Source organism: Balaenoptera borealis, assembly GCF_965194805.1.
Source record: "Balaenoptera borealis genome assembly, chromosome: 2".
NCBI classification, from domain to species: Eukaryota; Metazoa; Chordata; class Mammalia; order Artiodactyla; family Balaenopteridae; genus Balaenoptera; species Balaenoptera borealis.
In genome coordinates, this window is record NC_138867.1 from 141,071,726 (window position 1) to 141,094,810 (window position 23,085).

Sequence of the window (23,085 nt, forward strand, 5' to 3'; positions counted from 1 at the left end):
GCTCAAGGTCAGTCGACTGGTGTAAGTTGAAACTTTTTGTAGATTAGATTGCATGGGTCTAACACTCCCTGAGGTTGAGCTTTTATCCATTTTCCTTTTTTTTAAAAGAGCGTGAGTAAAACTTAACTCTTCCTACTCGCTTCTTGAAACATTTGCCTGTTTTGAATTGTTTTGTCCATTCCCTCCTTCAGCACAATTTTTTAGGGCAGGTGTCCTTTACAGCCCTGAGTCCTTGGGAATGTGAAGTGACCATTAGCTGTGAGTTTAAAGCTGTTCTTGCAGGAAACGGCCACAAGGTGGCAGCATTTCCCCTTTACCATATTTGGTTACTAGGGAAACAGAGCCTTAATGGAAGTGGTGTTCTAGGTTGTAAATTAGAATGGAATGTGCCAGGGAAAAGCCCTTTAAGTTTATGTCTCATTACTTCTTGTTCATATTTGTAGTTTACTTTTTATTTTTTATCCCAGTAAATATGATTACAATGGTTTGTTTGTTGTAGGTGTGCAAGATGTGGTTCTTTCACACATATACATGTATCTATTCTTCCTCGCATCCTTTTCCCATGTAGGTTATGACACAATGTTGAGTAGTCTTCTCCTGGTCTTCCGTACGTCTTTGGTGGTTATATATTTCACATGGTTTGTATATCTCTGTTAACCCCAATGTGGCAATGTATCCAATCCTCATCCCTTTCTATTTGGTGAATCATAAGTTTTTTAATGAATCTGTGATTGCCTTTCTCTGTGGAAATATCTTCATTGGTATCAATTTTTAAGTAACTCTTAAAAGTGATATGATAGGATATGTGTCTTTTGCTTTCTCACTTACTACACGTGGCGTGATTACGTCTAGACTCATCTATGGTGCTGCAAATAGCATTGTTTCATTTTTTTCACTAGCGAATATTCCATCTGTACATGGAGGAGTTCTTCTTTGTCCATCCATCTGTTGCTGGACTTTTTGGTTACTTCCATATGTTGGCTATTGTAATGGTGTGCAGTGCAGATTTGCCTGCCTGTGTCTTTCCAATTCTCTCTTCTTAGGTTATCCGTCGAGGAGTGGGCCTGCTGGATCATATGGTAGCTCAATGTTTACCTTTTTAAGGCACCTCCATTCTGTTCTCATTCGTGGCCCTTTCCAAGTTACGTCCCCTTTGATGTTGAGGGTATGCATTTCTCCACAACACCTTCAGCATTTATTGTTTGTAGTTTTCTTGCTGATGGTTATTCTGACAAGTGTGAGCTGATACCTCTCTGTGGTTGAATTCGAATGTGCCACATAATCTGTTGAAATTGAGCTTTAAGGCATGTCCTTTTCTATTTTTCAAGCTGTGATTACCCCTTAGTTCTTCAAAGTGTTCTCTTTAAGTATGTGTCACATTTTGAAATGTTTTGGCCTTTACCTCCCTCAAGCCATTTTGAGGGCCTGTTTCATTTACAGTTCTGCAGTACTTGTTCCTATGAAGTGACCATTAGCACAGGCTTTAAAGCTGCTTTTGCAGATAACTGCCAGAGGGCGGCAGCCTTTCTATGTCCCCCACCCTGGTAACTAGGGAAACGCCCTTGCGGCCTGTGGTGTTTCTCGGTTATAAATTAGAGTGGAGTGTGCCTGGACAAACCCACACAAGCTGATGTCTCCTTACTTTTGTTGGATTTTTACATTTAATTTTTACTTTTTATTGGAGTAATTTTTCACTGTGTACGTGGACCACTTCTACTTTGTGCATTCTCGGTTGATGGACATTTTCATTGCTTCCAAGCGTTGGCTATGGTAAATATTGTTGGAGTGCAGGATTGCCAGGCTGTGACTTTTCGATTCTCATTTTCTCAGGTGATAGGCCCAGCAGTGGGTGTGATTGATTGACTGGTAGCACCGTGTTTCCCTTTGCAAAGCACCTTCTTTGTGTTTTCATTAGTGGCTCTTACCACGTCCCCCTTAGAATCGAGGGTACGCATTTCTCCACAATCGCTTCAGCATTTATTGTTTGCAGCATTTATGCTAATGGCCCTTCTGGCTGCTGTGAGCTGATAGGTTTTTGTAATTTGGGTTTGCATGTCTTTGAAAATTCGTAAAACTCATCATTTTTCTCCACCGTTTTCTTTTCTGTTAAAAAAAAGGAAACAATTGGGAGTACAATAGAACTCTTGAAATTGTGTTCTTGGAAGGTTGCCCTCTTTTGAAATTTTTGGTCGATTTTCCACCCCAGAATTTTTTTAGAAAGCAGGTGTCTTTTACCGAACTGCAAGTTTGGTGAATATTTAGTGACCTTTAGCAATGGGTTTAAAGCTGCTGTTGGAGGAAGTGGCCTCAAGCAGGAAGCTTATCTCCATTCCCATATCTGGGTACTAGGGCAGCAGAGCCTTTCTGGAAGTCGTGTTCCTAGTTTGTAAATTACATTGGAATGTGCATGGAGAAAGCCCCATAAGTTTATGTCTCATTATTTCTTCTTGGTTTTAAATTTTTTTTAAATTGGGGTAAAGCTTAGAATATTGTTTGTCCTAGGTGTACACCATCTGGTTCGTTTGTACATTATATATGTCTATTCAAGTACAGATCCTCTTCCCATGTAAAATGTTACTGAGGGTTCCGCAGACCTCCCTTGCTATATGGTTGGTCTTTTTGAGATATGTATATAATATGTGTTTGTATACGTATAGTAACACTAATCTTAATTTATCCATTCCCCCCACCTTTCCTTTTAGATGAGCATAGTTTGTTTTCTAAGTCTGTGAGTGTCTTTCTCTGTGGAAATATGTTCCTTTGTGTCAGTTATTAGATAACGCCTATAAGTGATATCATAGAATACAGGTCTTTTGCTTTCCGACGTACCTCATGTTTTGTGATTATCTCCAGACTCATTTGTGGTGCCTCAGAGAGCAGTGGTTCATTGTTTTCCATGGCTATTATTCCATTGTGTACATGGACCACTTCTTCTTTATCCATTTACCGGTTGTTGGACATTTGGATTGCTTCACTGTCTTGGCTATTGTGAATAAGGCTGCACTGCAACTTTTGCGGCCTGTGTCTTCTCGATTCTTGTCTTCTCAAGTGAGAGGTCCATTGGTGCGCCTGCTGGATTGAATGGTACCTCCATTTTTACTTTTAAACACAGCTCCTTTCTGTTCTCATTATTGGCTGTTACCCCTTTACGTCTCACCAGCAGGTAGAGGGTACACAGTTCCCTAAAACCCCTTCAGCATTTATTGTTTGTAGACTTTTTGCTCAAGGTCAGTCGACTGGTGTAAGTTGAAACTTTTTGTAGATTAGATTGCATGGGTCTAACACTCCCTGAGGTTGAGCTTTTATCCATTTTCCTTTTTTTTAAAAGAGCGTGAGTAAAACTTAACTCTTCCTACTCGCTTCTTGAAACATTTGCCTGTTTTGAATTGTTTTGTCCATTCCCTCCTTCAGCACAATTTTTTAGGGCAGGTGTCCTTTACAGCCCTGAGTCCTTGGGAATGTGAAGTGACCATTAGCTGTGAGTTTAAAGCTGTTCTTGCAGGAAACGGCCACAAGGTGGCAGCATTTCCCCTTTACCATATTTGGTTACTAGGGAAACAGAGCCTTAATGGAAGTGGTGTTCTAGGTTGTAAATTAGAATGGAATGTGCCAGGGAAAAGCCCTTTAAGTTTATGTCTCATTACTTCTTGTTCATATTTGTAGTTTACTTTTTATTTTTTATCCCAGTAAATATGATTACAATGGTTTGTTTGTTGTAGGTGTGCAAGATGTGGTTCTTTCACACATATACATGTATCTATTCTTCCTCGCATCCTTTTCCCATGTAGGTTATGACACAATGTTGAGTAGTCTTCTCCTGGTCTTCCGTACGTCTTTGGTGGTTATATATTTCACATGGTTTGTATATCTCTGTTAACCCCAATGTGGCAATGTATCCAATCCTCATCCCTTTCTATTTGGTGAATCATAAGTTTTTTAATGAATCTGTGATTGCCTTTCTCTGTGGAAATATCTTCATTGGTATCAATTTTTAAGTAACTCTTAAAAGTGATATGATAGGATATGTGCCTTTTGCTTTCTCACTTACTACACGTGGCGTGATTACGTCTAGACTCATCTATGGTGCTGCAAATAGCATTGTTTCATTTTTTTCACTAGCGAATATTCCATCTGTACATGGAGGAGTTCTTCTTTGTCCATCCATCTGTTGCTGGACTTTTTGGTTACTTCCATATGTTGGCTATTGTAATGGTGTGCAGTGCAGATTTGCCTGCCTGTGTCTTTCCAATTCTCTCTTCTTAGGTTATCCGTCGAGGAGTGGGCCTGCTGGATCATATGGTAGCTCAATGTTTACCTTTTTAAGGCACCTCCATTCTGTTCTCATTCGTGGCCCTTTCCAAGTTACGTCCCCTTTGATGTTGAGGGTATGCATTTCTCCACAACACCTTCAGCATTTATTGTTTGTAGTTTTCTTGCTGATGGTTATTCTGACAAGTGTGAGCTGATACCTCTCTGTGGTTGAATTCGAATGTGCCACATAATCTGTTGAAATTGAGCTTTAAGGCATGTCCTTTTCTATTTTTCAAGCTGTGATTACCCCTTAGTTCTTCAAAGTGTTCTCTTTAAGTATGTGTCACATTTTGAAATGTTTTGGCCTTTACCTCCCTCAAGCCATTTTGAGGGCCTGTTTCATTTACAGTTCTGCAGTACTTGTTCCTATGAAGTGACCATTAGCACAGGCTTTAAAGCTGCTTTTGCAGATAACTGCCAGAGGGCGGCAGCCTTTCTATGTCCCCCACCCTGGTAACTAGGGAAACGCCCTTGCGGCCTGTGGTGTTTCTCGGTTATAAATTAGAGTGGAGTGTGCCTGGACAAACCCACACAAGCTGATGTCTCCTTACTTTTGTTGGATTTTTACATTTAATTTTTACTTTTTATTGGAGTAATTTTTCACTGTGTACGTGGACCACTTCTACTTTGTGCATTCTCGGTTGATGGACATTTTCATTGCTTCCAAGCGTTGGCTATGGTAAATATTGTTGGAGTGCAGGATTGCCAGGCTGTGACTTTTCGATTCTCATTTTCTCAGGTGATAGGCCCAGCAGTGGGTGTGATTGATTGACTGGTAGCACCGTGTTTCCCTTTGCAAAGCACCTTCTTTGTGTTTTCATTAGTGGCTCTTACCACGTCCCCCTTAGAATCGAGGGTACGCATTTCTCCACAATCGCTTCAGCATTTATTGTTTGCAGCATTTATGCTAATGGCCCTTCTGGCTGCTGTGAGCTGATAGGTTTTTGTAATTTGGGTTTGCATGTCTTTGAAAATTCGTAAAACTCATCATTTTTCTCCACCGTTTTCTTTTCTGTTAAAAAAAAGGAAACAATTGGGAGTACAATAGAACTCTTGAAATTGTGTTCTTGGAAGGTTGCCCTCTTTTGAAATTTTTGGTCGATTTTCCACCCCAGAATTTTTTTAGAAAGCAGGTGTCTTTTACCGAACTGCAAGTTTGGTGAATATTTAGTGACCTTTAGCAATGGGTTTAAAGCTGCTGTTGGAGGAAGTGGCCTCAAGCAGGAAGCTTATCTCCATTCCCATATCTGGGTACTAGGGCAGCAGAGCCTTTCTGGAAGTCGTGTTCCTAGTTTGTAAATTACATTGGAATGTGCATGGAGAAAGCCCCATAAGTTTATGTCTCATTATTTCTTCTTGGTTTTAAATTTTTTTTAAATTGGGGTAAAGCTTAGAATATTGTTTGTCCTAGGTGTACACCATCTGGTTCGTTTGTACATTATATATGTCTATTCAAGTACAGATCCTCTTCCCATGTAAAATGTTACTGAGGGTTCCGCAGACCTCCCTTGCTATATGGTTGGTCTTTTTGAGATATGTATATAATATGTGTTTGTATACGTATAGTAACACTAATCTTAATTTATCCATTCCCCCCACCTTTCCTTTTAGATGAGCATAGTTTGTTTTCTAAGTCTGTGAGTGTCTTTCTCTGTGGAAATATGTTCCTTTGTGTCAGTTATTAGATAACGCCTATAAGTGATATCATAGAATACAGGTCTTTTGCTTTCCGACGTACCTCATGTTTTGTGATTATCTCCAGACTCATTTGTGGTGCCTCAGAGAGCAGTGGTTCATTGTTTTCCATGGCTATTATTCCATTGTGTACATGGACCACTTCTTCTTTATCCATTTACCGGTTGTTGGACATTTGGATTGCTTCACTGTCTTGGCTATTGTGAATAAGGCTGCACTGCAACTTTTGCGGCCTGTGTCTTCTCGATTCTTGTCTTCTCAAGTGAGAGGTCCATTGGTGCGCCTGCTGGATTGAATGGTACCTCCATTTTTACTTTTAAACACAGCTCCTTTCTGTTCTCATTATTGGCTGTTACCCCTTTACGTCTCACCAGCAGGTAGAGGGTACACAGTTCCCTAAAACCCCTTCAGCATTTATTGTTTGTAGACTTTTTGCTCAAGGTCAGTCGACTGGTGTAAGTTGAAACTTTTTGTAGATTAGATTGCATGGGTCTAACACTCCCTGAGGTTGAGCTTTTATCCATTTTCCTTTTTTTTAAAAGAGCGTGAGTAAAACTTAACTCTTCCTACTCGCTTCTTGAAACATTTGCCTGTTTTGAATGGTTTTGTCCATTCCCTCCTTCAGCACAATTTTTTAGGGCAGGTGTCCTTTACAGCCCTGAGTCCTTGGGAATGTGAAGTGACCATTAGCTGTGAGTTTAAAGCTGTTCTTGCAGGAAACGGCCACAAGGTGGCAGCATTTCCCCTTTACCATATTTGGTTACTAGGGAAACAGAGCCTTAATGGAAGTGGTGTTCTAGGTTGTAAATTAGAATGGAATGTGCCAGGGAAAAGCCCTTTAAGTTTATGTCTCATTACTTCTTGTTCATATTTGTAGTTTACTTTTTATTTTTTATCCCAGTAAATATGATTACAATGGTTGGTTTGTTGTAGGTGTGCAAGATGTGGTTCTTTCACACATATACATGTATCTATTCTTCCTCGCATCCTTTTCCCATGTAGGTTATGACACAATGTTGAGTAGTCTTCTCCTGGTCTTCCGTACGTCTTTGGTGGTTATATATTTCACATGGTTTGTATATCTCTGTTAACCCCAATGTGGCAATGTATCCAATCCTCATCCCTTTCTATTTGGTGAATCATAAGTTTTTTAATGAATCTGTGATTGCCTTTCTCTGTGGAAATATCTTCATTGGTATCAATTTTTAAGTAACTCTTAAAAGTGATATGATAGGATATGTGTCTTTTGCTTTCTCACTTACTACACGTGGCGTGATTACGTCTAGACTCATCTATGGTGCTGCAAATAGCATTGTTTCATTTTTTTCACTAGCGAATATTCCATCTGTACATGGAGGAGTTCTTCTTTGTCCATCCATCTGTTGCTGGACTTTTTGGTTACTTCCATATGTTGGCTATTGTAATGGTGTGCAGTGCAGATTTGCCTGCCTGTGTCTTTCCAATTCTCTCTTCTTAGGTTATCCGTCGAGGAGTGGGCCTGCTGGATCATATGGTAGCTCAATGTTTACCTTTTTAAGGCACCTCCATTCTGTTCTCATTCGTGGCCCTTTCCAAGTTACGTCCCCTTTGATGTTGAGGGTATGCATTTCTCCACAACACCTTCAGCATTTATTGTTTGTAGTTTTCTTGCTGATGGTTATTCTGACAAGTGTGAGCTGATACCTCTCTGTGGTTGAATTCGAATGTGCCACATAATCTGTTGAAATTGAGCTTTAAGGCATGTCCTTTTCTATTTTTCAAGCTGTGATTACCCCTTAGTTCTTCAAAGTGTTCTCTTTAAGTATGTGTCACATTTTGAAATGTTTTGGCCTTTACCTCCCTCAAGCCATTTTGAGGGCCTGTTTCATTTACAGTTCTGCAGTACTTGTTCCTATGAAGTGACCATTAGCACAGGCTTTAAAGCTGCTTTTGCAGATAACTGCCAGAGGGCGGCAGCCTTTCTATGTCCCCCACCCTGGTAACTAGGGAAACGCCCTTGCGGCCTGTGGTGTTTCTCGGTTATAAATTAGAGTGGAGTGTGCCTGGACAAACCCACACAAGCTGATGTCTCCTTACTTTTGTTGGATTTTTACATTTAATTTTTACTTTTTATTGGAGTAATTTTTCACTGTGTACGTGGACCACTTCTACTTTGTGCATTCTCGGTTGATGGACATTTTCATTGCTTCCAAGCGTTGGCTATGGTAAATATTGTTGGAGTGCAGGATTGCCAGGCTGTGACTTTTCGATTCTCATTTTCTCAGGTGATAGGCCCAGCAGTGGGTGTGATTGATTGACTGGTAGCACCGTGTTTCCCTTTGCAAAGCACCTTCTTTGTGTTTTCATTAGTGGCTCTTACCACGTCCCCCTTAGAATCGAGGGTACGCATTTCTCCACAATCGCTTCAGCATTTATTGTTTGCAGCATTTATGCTAATGGCCCTTCTGGCTGCTGTGAGCTGATAGGTTTTTGTAATTTGGGTTTGCATGTCTTTGAAAATTCGTAAAACTCATCATTTTTCTCCACCGTTTTCTTTTCTGTTAAAAAAAAGGAAACAATTGGGAGTACAATAGAACTCTTGAAATTGTGTTCTTGGAAGGTTGCCCTCTTTTGAAATTTTTGGTCGATTTTCCACCCCAGAATTTTTTTAGAAAGCAGGTGTCTTTTACCGAACTGCAAGTTTGGTGAATATTTAGTGACCTTTAGCAATGGGTTTAAAGCTGCTGTTGGAGGAAGTGGCCTCAAGCAGGAAGCTTATCTCCATTCCCATATCTGGGTACTAGGGCAGCAGAGCCTTTCTGGAAGTCGTGTTCCTAGTTTGTAAATTACATTGGAATGTGCATGGAGAAAGCCCCATAAGTTTATGTCTCATTATTTCTTCTTGGTTTTAAATTTTTTTTAAATTGGGGTAAAGCTTAGAATATTGTTTGTCCTAGGTGTACACCATCTGGTTCGTTTGTACATTATATATGTCTATTCAAGTACAGATCCTCTTCCCATGTAAAATGTTACTGAGGGTTCCGCAGACCTCCCTTGCTATATGGTTGGTCTTTTTGAGATATGTATATAATATGTGTTTGTATACGTATAGTAACACTAATCTTAATTTATCCATTCCCCCCACCTTTCCTTTTAGATGAGCATAGTTTGTTTTCTAAGTCTGTGAGTGTCTTTCTCTGTGGAAATATGTTCCTTTGTGTCAGTTATTAGATAACGCCTATAAGTGATATCATAGAATACAGGTCTTTTGCTTTCCGACGTACCTCATGTTTTGTGATTATCTCCAGACTCATTTGTGGTGCCTCAGAGAGCAGTGGTTCATTGTTTTCCATGGCTATTATTCCATTGTGTACATGGACCACTTCTTCTTTATCCATTTACCGGTTGTTGGACATTTGGATTGCTTCACTGTCTTGGCTATTGTGAATAAGGCTGCACTGCAACTTTTGCGGCCTGTGTCTTCTCGATTCTTGTCTTCTCAAGTGAGAGGTCCATTGGTGCGCCTGCTGGATTGAATGGTACCTCCATTTTTACTTTTAAACACAGCTCCTTTCTGTTCTCATTATTGGCTGTTACCCCTTTACGTCTCACCAGCAGGTAGAGGGTACACAGTTCCCTAAAACCCCTTCAGCATTTATTGTTTGTAGACTTTTTGCTCAAGGTCAGTCGACTGGTGTAAGTTGAAACTTTTTGTAGATTAGATTGCATGGGTCTAACACTCCCTGAGGTTGAGCTTTTATCCATTTTCCTTTTTTTTAAAAGAGCGTGAGTAAAACTTAACTCTTCCTACTCGCTTCTTGAAACATTTGCCTGTTTTGAATGGTTTTGTCCATTCCCTCCTTCAGCACAATTTTTTAGGGCAGGTGTCCTTTACAGCCCTGAGTCCTTGGGAATGTGAAGTGACCATTAGCTGTGAGTTTAAAGCTGTTCTTGCAGGAAACGGCCACAAGGTGGCAGCATTTCCCCTTTACCATATTTGGTTACTAGGGAAACAGAGCCTTAATGGAAGTGGTGTTCTAGGTTGTAAATTAGAATGGAATGTGCCAGGGAAAAGCCCTTTAAGTTTATGTCTCATTACTTCTTGTTCATATTTGTAGTTTACTTTTTATTTTTTATCCCAGTAAATATGATTACAATGGTTGGTTTGTTGTAGGTGTGCAAGATGTGGTTCTTTCACACATATACATGTATCTATTCTTCCTCGCATCCTTTTCCCATGTAGGTTATGACACAATGTTGAGTAGTCTTCTCCTGGTCTTCCGTACGTCTTTGGTGGTTATATATTTCACATGGTTTGTATATCTCTGTTAACCCCAATGTGGCAATGTATCCAATCCTCATCCCTTTCTATTTGGTGAATCATAAGTTTTTTAATGAATCTGTGATTGCCTTTCTCTGTGGAAATATCTTCATTGGTATCAATTTTTAAGTAACTCTTAAAAGTGATATGATAGGATATGTGCCTTTTGCTTTCTCACTTACTACACGTGGCGTGATTACGTCTAGACTCATCTATGGTGCTGCAAATAGCATTGTTTCATTTTTTTCACTAGCGAATATTCCATCTGTACATGGAGGAGTTCTTCTTTGTCCATCCATCTGTTGCTGGACTTTTTGGTTACTTCCATATGTTGGCTATTGTAATGGTGTGCAGTGCAGATTTGCCTGCCTGTGTCTTTCCAATTCTCTCTTCTTAGGTTATCCGTCGAGGAGTGGGCCTGCTGGATCATATGGTAGCTCAATGTTTACCTTTTTAAGGCACCTCCATTCTGTTCTCATTCGTGGCCCTTTCCAAGTTACGTCCCCTTTGATGTTGAGGGTATGCATTTCTCCACAACACCTTCAGCATTTATTGTTTGTAGTTTTCTTGCTGATGGTTATTCTGACAAGTGTGAGCTGATACCTCTCTGTGGTTGAATTCGAATGTGCCACATAATCTGTTGAAATTGAGCTTTAAGGCATGTCCTTTTCTATTTTTCAAGCTGTGATTACCCCTTAGTTCTTCAAAGTGTTCTCTTTAAGTATGTGTCACATTTTGAAATGTTTTGGCCTTTACCTCCCTCAAGCCATTTTGAGGGCCTGTTTCATTTACAGTTCTGCAGTACTTGTTCCTATGAAGTGACCATTAGCACAGGCTTTAAAGCTGCTTTTGCAGATAACTGCCAGAGGGCGGCAGCCTTTCTATGTCCCCCACCCTGGTAACTAGGGAAACGCCCTTGCGGCCTGTGGTGTTTCTCGGTTATAAATTAGAGTGGAGTGTGCCTGGACAAACCCACACAAGCTGATGTCTCCTTACTTTTGTTGGATTTTTACATTTAATTTTTACTTTTTATTGGAGTAATTTTTCACTGTGTACGTGGACCACTTCTACTTTGTGCATTCTCGGTTGATGGACATTTTCATTGCTTCCAAGCGTTGGCTATGGTAAATATTGTTGGAGTGCAGGATTGCCAGGCTGTGACTTTTCGATTCTCATTTTCTCAGGTGATAGGCCCAGCAGTGGGTGTGATTGATTGACTGGTAGCACCGTGTTTCCCTTTGCAAAGCACCTTCTTTGTGTTTTCATTAGTGGCTCTTACCACGTCCCCCTTAGAATCGAGGGTACGCATTTCTCCACAATCGCTTCAGCATTTATTGTTTGCAGCATTTATGCTAATGGCCCTTCTGGCTGCTGTGAGCTGATAGGTTTTTGTAATTTGGGTTTGCATGTCTTTGAAAATTCGTAAAACTCATCATTTTTCTCCACCGTTTTCTTTTCTGTTAAAAAAAAGGAAACAATTGGGAGTACAATAGAACTCTTGAAATTGTGTTCTTGGAAGGTTGCCCTCTTTTGAAATTTTTGGTCGATTTTCCACCCCAGAATTTTTTTAGAAAGCAGGTGTCTTTTACCGAACTGCAAGTTTGGTGAATATTTAGTGACCTTTAGCAATGGGTTTAAAGCTGCTGTTGGAGGAAGTGGCCTCAAGCAGGAAGCTTATCTCCATTCCCATATCTGGGTACTAGGGCAGCAGAGCCTTTCTGGAAGTCGTGTTCCTAGTTTGTAAATTACATTGGAATGTGCATGGAGAAAGCCCCATAAGTTTATGTCTCATTATTTCTTCTTGGTTTTAAATTTTTTTTAAATTGGGGTAAAGCTTAGAATATTGTTTGTCCTAGGTGTACACCATCTGGTTCGTTTGTACATTATATATGTCTATTCAAGTACAGATCCTCTTCCCATGTAAAATGTTACTGAGGGTTCCGCAGACCTCCCTTGCTATATGGTTGGTCTTTTTGAGATATGTATATAATATGTGTTTGTATACGTATAGTAACACTAATCTTAATTTATCCATTCCCCCCACCTTTCCTTTTAGATGAGCATAGTTTGTTTTCTAAGTCTGTGAGTGTCTTTCTCTGTGGAAATATGTTCCTTTGTGTCAGTTATTAGATAACGCCTATAAGTGATATCATAGAATACAGGTCTTTTGCTTTCCGACGTACCTCATGTTTTGTGATTATCTCCAGACTCATTTGTGGTGCCTCAGAGAGCAGTGGTTCATTGTTTTCCATGGCTATTATTCCATTGTGTACATGGACCACTTCTTCTTTATCCATTTACCGGTTGTTGGACATTTGGATTGCTTCACTGTCTTGGCTATTGTGAATAAGGCTGCACTGCAACTTTTGCGGCCTGTGTCTTCTCGATTCTTGTCTTCTCAAGTGAGAGGTCCATTGGTGCGCCTGCTGGATTGAATGGTACCTCCATTTTTACTTTTAAACACAGCTCCTTTCTGTTCTCATTATTGGCTGTTACCCCTTTACGTCTCACCAGCAGGTAGAGGGTACACAGTTCCCTAAAACCCCTTCAGCATTTATTGTTTGTAGACTTTTTGCTCAAGGTCAGTCGACTGGTGTAAGTTGAAACTTTTTGTAGATTAGATTGCATGGGTCTAACACTCCCTGAGGTTGAGCTTTTATCCATTTTCCTTTTTTTTAAAAGAGCGTGAGTAAAACTTAACTCTTCCTACTCGCTTCTTGAAACATTTGCCTGTTTTGAATGGTTTTGTCCATTCCCTCCTTCAGCACAATTTTTTAGGGCAGGTGTCCTTTACAGCCCTGAGTCCTTGGGAATGTGAAGTGACCATTAGCTGTGAGTTTAAAGCTGTTCTTGCAGGAAACGGCCACAAGGTGGCAGCATTTCCCCTTTACCATATTTGGTTACTAGGGAAACAGAGCCTTAATGGAAGTGGTGTTCTAGGTTGTAAATTAGAATGGAATGTGCCAGGGAAAAGCCCTTTAAGTTTATGTCTCATTACTTCTTGTTCATATTTGTAGTTTACTTTTTATTTTTTATCCCAGTAAATATGATTACAATGGTTGGTTTGTTGTAGGTGTGCAAGATGTGGTTCTTTCACACATATACATGTATCTATTCTTCCTCGCATCCTTTTCCCATGTAGGTTATGACACAATGTTGAGTAGTCTTCTCCTGGTCTTCCGTACGTCTTTGGTGGTTATATATTTCACATGGTTTGTATATCTCTGTTAACCCCAATGTGGCAATGTATCCAATCCTCATCCCTTTCTATTTGGTGAATCATAAGTTTTTTAATGAATCTGTGATTGCCTTTCTCTGTGGAAATATCTTCATTGGTATCAATTTTTAAGTAACTCTTAAAAGTGATATGATAGGATATGTGCCTTTTGCTTTCTCACTTACTACACGTGGCGTGATTACGTCTAGACTCATCTATGGTGCTGCAAATAGCATTGTTTCATTTTTTTCACTAGCGAATATTCCATCTGTACATGGAGGAGTTCTTCTTTGTCCATCCATCTGTTGCTGGACTTTTTGGTTACTTCCATATGTTGGCTATTGTAATGGTGTGCAGTGCAGATTTGCCTGCCTGTGTCTTTCCAATTCTCTCTTCTTAGGTTATCCGTCGAGGAGTGGGCCTGCTGGATCATATGGTAGCTCAATGTTTACCTTTTTAAGGCACCTCCATTCTGTTCTCATTCGTGGCCCTTTCCAAGTTACGTCCCCTTTGATGTTGAGGGTATGCATTTCTCCACAACACCTTCAGCATTTATTGTTTGTAGTTTTCTTGCTGATGGTTATTCTGACAAGTGTGAGCTGATACCTCTCTGTGGTTGAATTCGAATGTGCCACATAATCTGTTGAAATTGAGCTTTAAGGCATGTCCTTTTCTATTTTTCAAGCTGTGATTACCCCTTAGTTCTTCAAAGTGTTCTCTTTAAGTATGTGTCACATTTTGAAATGTTTTGGCCTTTACCTCCCTCAAGCCATTTTGAGGGCCTGTTTCATTTACAGTTCTGCAGTACTTGTTCCTATGAAGTGACCATTAGCACAGGCTTTAAAGCTGCTTTTGCAGATAACTGCCAGAGGGCGGCAGCCTTTCTATGTCCCCCACCCTGGTAACTAGGGAAACGCCCTTGCGGCCTGTGGTGTTTCTCGGTTATAAATTAGAGTGGAGTGTGCCTGGACAAACCCACACAAGCTGATGTCTCCTTACTTTTGTTGGATTTTTACATTTAATTTTTACTTTTTATTGGAGTAATTTTTCACTGTGTACGTGGACCACTTCTACTTTGTGCATTCTCGGTTGATGGACATTTTCATTGCTTCCAAGCGTTGGCTATGGTAAATATTGTTGGAGTGCAGGATTGCCAGGCTGTGACTTTTCGATTCTCATTTTCTCAGGTGATAGGCCCAGCAGTGGGTGTGATTGATTGACTGGTAGCACCGTGTTTCCCTTTGCAAAGCACCTTCTTTGTGTTTTCATTAGTGGCTCTTACCACGTCCCCCTTAGAATCGAGGGTACGCATTTCTCCACAATCGCTTCAGCATTTATTGTTTGCAGCATTTATGCTAATGGCCCTTCTGGCTGCTGTGAGCTGATAGGTTTTTGTAATTTGGGTTTGCATGTCTTTGAAAATTCGTAAAACTCATCATTTTTCTCCACCGTTTTCTTTTCTGTTAAAAAAAAGGAAACAATTGGGAGTACAATAGAACTCTTGAAATTGTGTTCTTGGAAGGTTGCCCTCTTTTGAAATTTTTGGTCGATTTTCCACCCCAGAATTTTTTTAGAAAGCAGGTGTCTTTTACCGAACTGCAAGTTTGGTGAATATTTAGTGACCTTTAGCAATGGGTTTAAAGCTGCTGTTGGAGGAAGTGGCCTCAAGCAGGAAGCTTATCTCCATTCCCATATCTGGGTACTAGGGCAGCAGAGCCTTTCTGGAAGTCGTGTTCCTAGTTTGTAAATTACATTGGAATGTGCATGGAGAAAGCCCCATAAGTTTATGTCTCATTATTTCTTCTTGGTTTTAAATTTTTTTTAAATTGGGGTAAAGCTTAGAATATTGTTTGTCCTAGGTGTACACCATCTGGTTCGTTTGTACATTATATATGTCTATTCAAGTACAGATCCTCTTCCCATGTAAAATGTTACTGAGGGTTCCGCAGACCTCCCTTGCTATATGGTTGGTCTTTTTGAGATATGTATATAATATGTGTTTGTATACGTATAGTAACACTAATCTTAATTTATCCATTCCCCCCACCTTTCCTTTTAGATGAGCATAGTTTGTTTTCTAAGTCTGTGAGTGTCTTTCTCTGTGGAAATATGTTCCTTTGTGTCAGTTATTAGATAACGCCTATAAGTGATATCATAGAATACAGGTCTTTTGCTTTCCGACGTACCTCATGTTTTGTGATTATCTCCAGACTCATTTGTGGTGCCTCAGAGAGCAGTGGTTCATTGTTTTCCATGGCTATTATTCCATTGTGTACATGGACCACTTCTTCTTTATCCATTTACCGGTTGTTGGACATTTGGATTGCTTCACTGTCTTGGCTATTGTGAATAAGGCTGCACTGCAACTTTTGCGGCCTGTGTCTTCTCGATTCTTGTCTTCTCAAGTGAGAGGTCCATTGGTGCGCCTGCTGGATTGAATGGTACCTCCATTTTTACTTTTAAACACAGCTCCTTTCTGTTCTCATTATTGGCTGTTACCCCTTTACGTCTCACCAGCAGGTAGAGGGTACACAGTTCCCTAAAACCCCTTCAGCATTTATTGTTTGTAGACTTTTTGCTCAAGGTCAGTCGACTGGTGTAAGTTGAAACTTTTTGTAGATTAGATTGCATGGGTCTAACACTCCCTGAGGTTGAGCTTTTATCCATTTTCCTTTTTTTTAAAAGAGCGTGAGTAAAACTTAACTCTTCCTACTCGCTTCTTGAAACATTTGCCTGTTTTGAATGGTTTTGTCCATTCCCTCCTTCAGCACAATTTTTTAGGGCAGGTGTCCTTTACAGCCCTGAGTCCTTGGGAATGTGAAGTGACCATTAGCTGTGAGTTTAAAGCTGTTCTTGCAGGAAACGGCCACAAGGTGGCAGCATTTCCCCTTTACCATATTTGGTTACTAGGGAAACAGAGCCTTAATGGAAGTGGTGTTCTAGGTTGTAAATTAGAATGGAATGTGCCAGGGAAAAGCCCTTTAAGTTTATGTCTCATTACTTCTTGTTCATATTTGTAGTTTACTTTTTATTTTTTATCCCAGTAAATATGATTACAATGGTTGGTTTGTTGTAGGTGTGCAAGATGTGGTTCTTTCACACATATACATGTATCTATTCTTCCTCGCATCCTTTTCCCATGTAGGTTATGACACAATGTTGAGTAGTCTTCTCCTGGTCTTCCGTACGTCTTTGGTGGTTATATATTTCACATGGTTTGTATATCTCTGTTAACCCCAATGTGGCAATGTATCCAATCCTCATCCCTTTCTATTTGGTGAATCATAAGTTTTTTAATGAATCTGTGATTGCCTTTCTCTGTGGAAATATCTTCATTGGTATCAATTTTTAAGTAACTCTTAAAAGTGATATGATAGGATATGTGTCTTTTGCTTTCTCACTTACTACACGTGGCGTGATTACGTCTAGACTCATCTATGGTGCTGCAAATAGCATTGTTTCATTTTTTTCACTAGCGAATATTCCATCTGTACATGGAGGAGTTCTTCTTTGTCCATCCATCTGTTGGTGGACTTTTTGGTTACTTCCATATGTTGGCTATTGTAATGGTGTGCAGTGCAGATTTGCCTGCCTGTGTCTTTCCAATTCTCTCTTCTTAGGTTATACGTCGAGGAGTGGGCCTGCTGGATCATATGGTAGCTCAATGTTTACCTTTTTAAGGCACCTCCATTCTGTTCTCATTCGTGGCCCTTTCCAAGTTACGTCCCCTTTGATGTTGAGGGTATGCATTTCTCCACAACACCTTCAGCATTTATTGTTTGTAGTTTTCTTGCTGATGGTTATTCTGACAAGTGTGAGCTGATACCTCTCTGTGGTTGAATTCGAATGTGCCACATAATCTGTTGAAATTGAGCTTTAAGGCATGTCCTTTTCTATTTTTCAAGCTGTGATTACCCCTTAGTTCTTCAAAGTGTTCTCTTTAAGTATGTGTCACATTTTGAAATGTTTTGGCCTTTACCTCCCTCAAGCCATTTTGAGGGCCTGTTTCATTTACAGTTCTGCAGTACTTGTTCCTATGAAGTGACCATTAGCACAGGCTTTAAAGCTGCTTTTGCAGATAACTGCCAGAGGGCGGCAGCCTTTCTATGTCCCCCACCCTGGTAACTAGGGAAACGCCCTTGCGGCCTGTGGTGTTTCTCGGTTATAAATTAGAGTGGAGTGTGCCTGGACAAACCCACACAAGCTGATGTCTCCTTACTTTTGTTGGATTTTTACATTTAATTTTTACTTTTTATTGGAGTAATTTTTCACTGTGTACGTGGACCACTTCTACTTTGTGCATTCTCGGTTGATGGACATTTTCATTGCTTCCAAGCGTTGGCTATGGTAAATATTGTTGGAGTGCAGGATTGCCAGGCTGTGACTTTTCGATTCTCATTTTCTCAGGTGATAGGCCCAGCAGTGGGTGTGATTGATTGACTGGTAGCACCGTGTTTCCCTTTGCAAAGCACCTTCTTTGTGTTTTCATTAGTGGCTCTTACCACGTCCCCCTTAGAATCGAGGGTACGCATTTCTCCACAATCGCTTCAGCATTTATTGTTTGCAGCATTTATGCTAATGGCCCTTCTGGCTGCTGTGAGCTGATAGGTTTTTGTAATTTGGGTTTGCATGTCTTTGAAAATTCGTAAAACTCATCATTTTTCTCCACCGTTTTCTTTTCTGTTAAAAAAAAGGAAACAATTGGGAGTACAATAGAACTCTTGAAATTGTGTTCTTGGAAGGTTGCCCTCTTTTGAAATTTTTGGTCGATTTTCCACCCCAGAATTTTTTTAGAAAGCAGGTGTCTTTTACCGAACTGCAAGTTTGGTGAATATTTAGTGACCTTTAGCAATGGGTTTAAAGCTGCTGTTGGAGGAAGTGGCCTCAAGCAGGAAGCTTATCTCCATTCCCATATCTGGGTACTAGGGCAGCAGAGCCTTTCTGGAAGTCGTGTTCCTAGTTTGTAAATTACATTGGAATGTGCATGGAGAAAGCCCCATAAGTTTATGTCTCATTATTTCTTCTTGGTTTTAAATTTTTTTTAAATTGGGGTAAAGCTTAGAATATTGTTTGTCCTAGGTGTACACCATCTGGTTCGTTTGTACATTCTATATGTCTATTCAAGTACAGATCCTCTTCCCATGTAAAATGTTACTGAGGGTTCCGCAGACCTCCCTTGCTATATGGTTGGTCTTTTTGAGATATGTATATAATATGTGTTTGTATACGTATAGTAACACTAATCTTAATTTATACATTCCCCCCACCTTTCCTTTTAGATGAGCATAGTTTGTTTTCTAAGTCTGTGAGTGTCTTTCTCTGTGGAAATATGTTCCTTTGTGTCAGTTATTAGATAACGCCTATAAGTGATATCATAGAATACAGGTCTTTTGCTTTCCGACGTACCTCATGTTTTGTGATTATCTCCAGACTCATTTGTGGTGCCTCAGAGAGCAGTGGTTCATTGTTTTCCATGGCTATTATTCCATTGTGTACATGGACCACTTCTTCTTTATCCATTTACCGGTTGTTGGACATTTGGATTGCTTCACTGTCTTGGCTATTGTGAATAAGGCTGCACTGCAACTTTTGCGGCCTGTGTCTTCTCGATTCTTGTCTTCTCAAGTGAGAGGTCCATTGGTGCGCCTGCTGGATTGAATGGTACCTCCATTTTTACTTTTAAACACAGCTCCTTTCTGTTCTCATTATTGGCTGTTACCCCTTTACGTCTCACCAGCAGGTAGAGGGTACACAGTTCCCTAAAACCCCTTCAGCATTTATTGTTTGTAGACTTTGTGCTCAAGGTCAGTCGACTGGTGTAAGTTGAAACTTTTTGTAGATTAGATTGCATGGGTCTAACACTCCCTGAGGTTGAGCTTTTATCCATTTTCCTTTTTTTTAAAAGAGCGTGAGTAAAACTTAACTCTTCCTACTCTCTTCTTGAAACATTTGCCTGTTTTGAATTGTTTTGTCCATTCCCTCCTTCAGCACAATTTTTTAGGGCAGGTGTCCTTTACAGCCCTGAGTCCTTGGGAATGTGAAGTGACCATTAGCTGTGAGTTTAAAGCTGTTCTTGCAGGAAACGGCCACAAGGTGGCAGCATTTCCCCTTTACCATATTTGGTTACTAGGGAAACAGAGCCTTAATGGAAGTGGTGTTCTAGGTTGTAAATTAGAATGGAATGTGCCAGGGAAAAGCCCTTTAAGTTTATGTCTCATTACTTCTTGTTCATATTTGTAGTTTACTTTTTATTTTTTTATCCCAGTAAATATGATTACAATGGTTTGTTTGTTCTAGGTGTGCAAGATGTGGTTCTTTCACACATATACATGTATCTATTCTTCCTCGCATCCTTTTCCCATGTAGGTTATGACACAATGTTGAGTAGTCTTCTCCTGGTCTTCCGTACGTCTTTGGTGGTTATATATTTCACATGGTTTGTATATCTCTGTTAACCCCAATGTGGCAATGTATCCAATCCTCATCCCTTTCTATTTGGTGAACCATAAGTTTTTTAATGAATCTGTGATTGCCTTTCTCTGTGGAAATATCTTCATTGGTATCAATTTTTAAGTAACTCTTAAAAGTGATATGATAGGATATGTGCCTTTTGCTTTCTCACTTACTACACGTGGCGTGATTACGTCTAGACTCATCTATGGTGCTTCAAATAGCATTGTTTCATTTTTTTCACTAGCGAATATTCCATCTGTACATGGAGGAGTTCTTCTTTGTCCATCCATCTGTTGCTGGACTTTTTGGTTACTTCCATATCTTGGCTATTGTAATGGTGTGCAATGCAGATTTGCCTGCCTGTGTCTTTCCAATTCTCTCTTCTTAGGTTATACGTCGAGGAGTGGGCCTGCTGGATCATATGGTAGCTCAATGTTTACCTTTTTAAGGCACCTCCATTCTGTTCTCATTCGTGGCCCTTTCCAAGTTACGTCCCCTTTGATGTTGAGGGTATGCATTTCTCCACAACACCTTCAGCATTTATTGTTTGTAGTTTTCTTGCTGATGGTTATTCTGACAAGTGTGAGCTGATACCTCTCTGTGGTTGAATTCGAATGTGCCACATAATCTGTTGAAATTGAGCTTTAAGGCATGTCCTTTTCTATTTTTCAAGCTGTGATTACCCCTTAGTTCTTCAAAGTGTTCTCTTTAAGTATGTGTCACAGTTTGAAATGTTTTGGCCTTTACCTCCCTCAAGCCATTTTGAGGGCCTGTTTCATTTACAGTTCTGCAGTACTTGTTCCTATGAAGTGACCATTAGCACAGGCTTTAAAGCTGCTTTTGCAGGTAACTGCCAGAGGGCGGCAGCCTTTCTATGTCCCCCACCCTGGTAACTAGGGAAAAGCCCTTGCGGCCTGTGGTGTTTCTCGGTTATAAATTAGAGTGGAGTGTGCCCGGACAAACCCACACAAGCTGATGTCTCCTTACTTTTGTTGGATTTTTACATTTAATTTTTATTTTTTATTGGAGTAATTTTCCACTGTGTACGTGGACCACTTCTACTTTGTGCATTCCTCGGTTGATGGACATGTTCAATGCTTCCAAGTGTTGGCTATGGTAAATATTGTTGGAGTGCAGGATTGCCAGGCTGTGACTTTTCGATTCTCATTTTCTCAGGTGATAGGCCCAGCAGTGGGTGTGATTGATTGACTGGTAGCACCGTGTTTCCCTTTGCAAAGCACCTTCTTTGTGTTTTCATTAGTGGCTCTTACCACGTCCCCCTTAGAATCGAGGGTACGCATTTCTCCACAATCGCTTCAGCATTTATTGTTTGCAGCATTTATGCTAATGGCCCTTCTGGCTGCTGTGAGCTGATAGGTTTTTGTAATTTGGGTTTGCATGTCTTTGAAAATTCGTAAAACTCATCATTTTTCTCCACCGTTTTCTTTTCTGTTAAAAAAAAGGAAACAATTGGGAGTACAATAGAACTCTTGAAATTGTGTTCTTGGAAGGTTGCCCTCTTTTGAAATTTTTGGTCGATTTTCCACCCCAGAATTTTTTTAGAAAGCAGGTGTCTTTTACCGAACTGCAAGTTTGGTGAATATTTAGTGACCTTTAGCAATGGGTTTAAAGCTGCTGTTGGAGGAAGTGGCCTCAAGCAGGAAGCTTATCTCCATTCCCATATCTGGGTACTAGGGCAGCAGAGCCTTTCTGGAAGTCGTGTTCCTAGTTTGTAAATTACATTGGAATGTGCATGGAGAAAGCCCCATAAGTTTATGTCTCATTATTTCTTCTTGGTTTTAAATTTTTTTTAAATTGGGGTAAAGCTTAGAATATTGTTTGTCCTAGGTGTACACCATCTGGTTCGTTTGTACATTATATATGTCTATTCAAGTACAGATCCTCTTCCCATGTAAAATGTTACTGAGGGTTCCGCAGACCTCCCTTGCTATATGGTTGGTCTTTTTGAGATATGTATATAATATGTGTTTGTATACGTATAGTAACACTAATCTTAATTTATACATTCCCCCCACCTTTCCTTTTAGATGAGCATAGTTTGTTTTCTAAGTCTGTGAGTGTCTTTCTCTGTGGAAATATGTTCCTTTGTGTCAGTTATTAGATAACGCCTATAAGTGATATCATAGAATACAGGTCTTTTGCTTTCCGACGTACCTCATGTTTTGTGATTATCTCCAGACTCATTTGTGGTGCCTCAGAGAGCAGTGGTTCATTGTTTTCCATGGCTATTATTCCATTGTGTACATGGACCACTTCTTCTTTATCCATTTACCGGTTGTTGGACATTTTGATTGCTTCACTGTCTTGGCTATTGTGAATAAGGCTGCACTGCAACTTTTGCGGCCTGTGTCTTCTCGATTCTTGTCTTCTCAAGTGAGAGGTCCATTGGTGCGCCTGCTGGATTGAATGGTACCTCCATTTTTACTTTTAAACACAGCTCCTTTCTGTTCTCATTATTGGCTGTTACCCCTTTACGTCTCACCAGCAGGTAGAGGGTACACAGTTCCCTAAAACCCCTTCAGCATTTATTGTTTGTAGACTTTGTGCTCATGGTCAGTCGACTGGTGTAAGTTGAAACTTTTTGTAGATTAGATTGCATGGGTCTAACACTCCCTGAGGTTGAGCTTTTATCCATTTTCCTTTTTTTTAAAAGAGCGTGAGTAAAACTTAACTCTTCATACTCGCTTCTTGAAACATTTGCCTGTTTTGAATTGTTTTGTCCATTCCCTCCTTCAGCACAATTTTTTAGGGCAGGTGTCCTTTACAGCCCTGAGTCCTTGGGAATGTGAAGTGACCATTAGCTGTGAGTTTAAAGCTGTTCTTGCAGGAAACGGCCACAAGGTGGCAGCATTTCCCCTTTACCATATTTGGTTACTAGGGAAACAGAGCCTTAATGGAAGTGGTGTTCTAGGTTGTAAATTAGAATGGAATGTGCCAGGGAAAAGCCCTTTAAGTTTATGTCTCATTACTTCTTGTTCATATTTGTAGTTTACTTTTTATTTTTTATCCCAGTAAATATGATTACAATGGTTTGTTTGTTGTAGGTGTGCAAGATGTGGTTCTTTCACACATATACATGTATCTATTC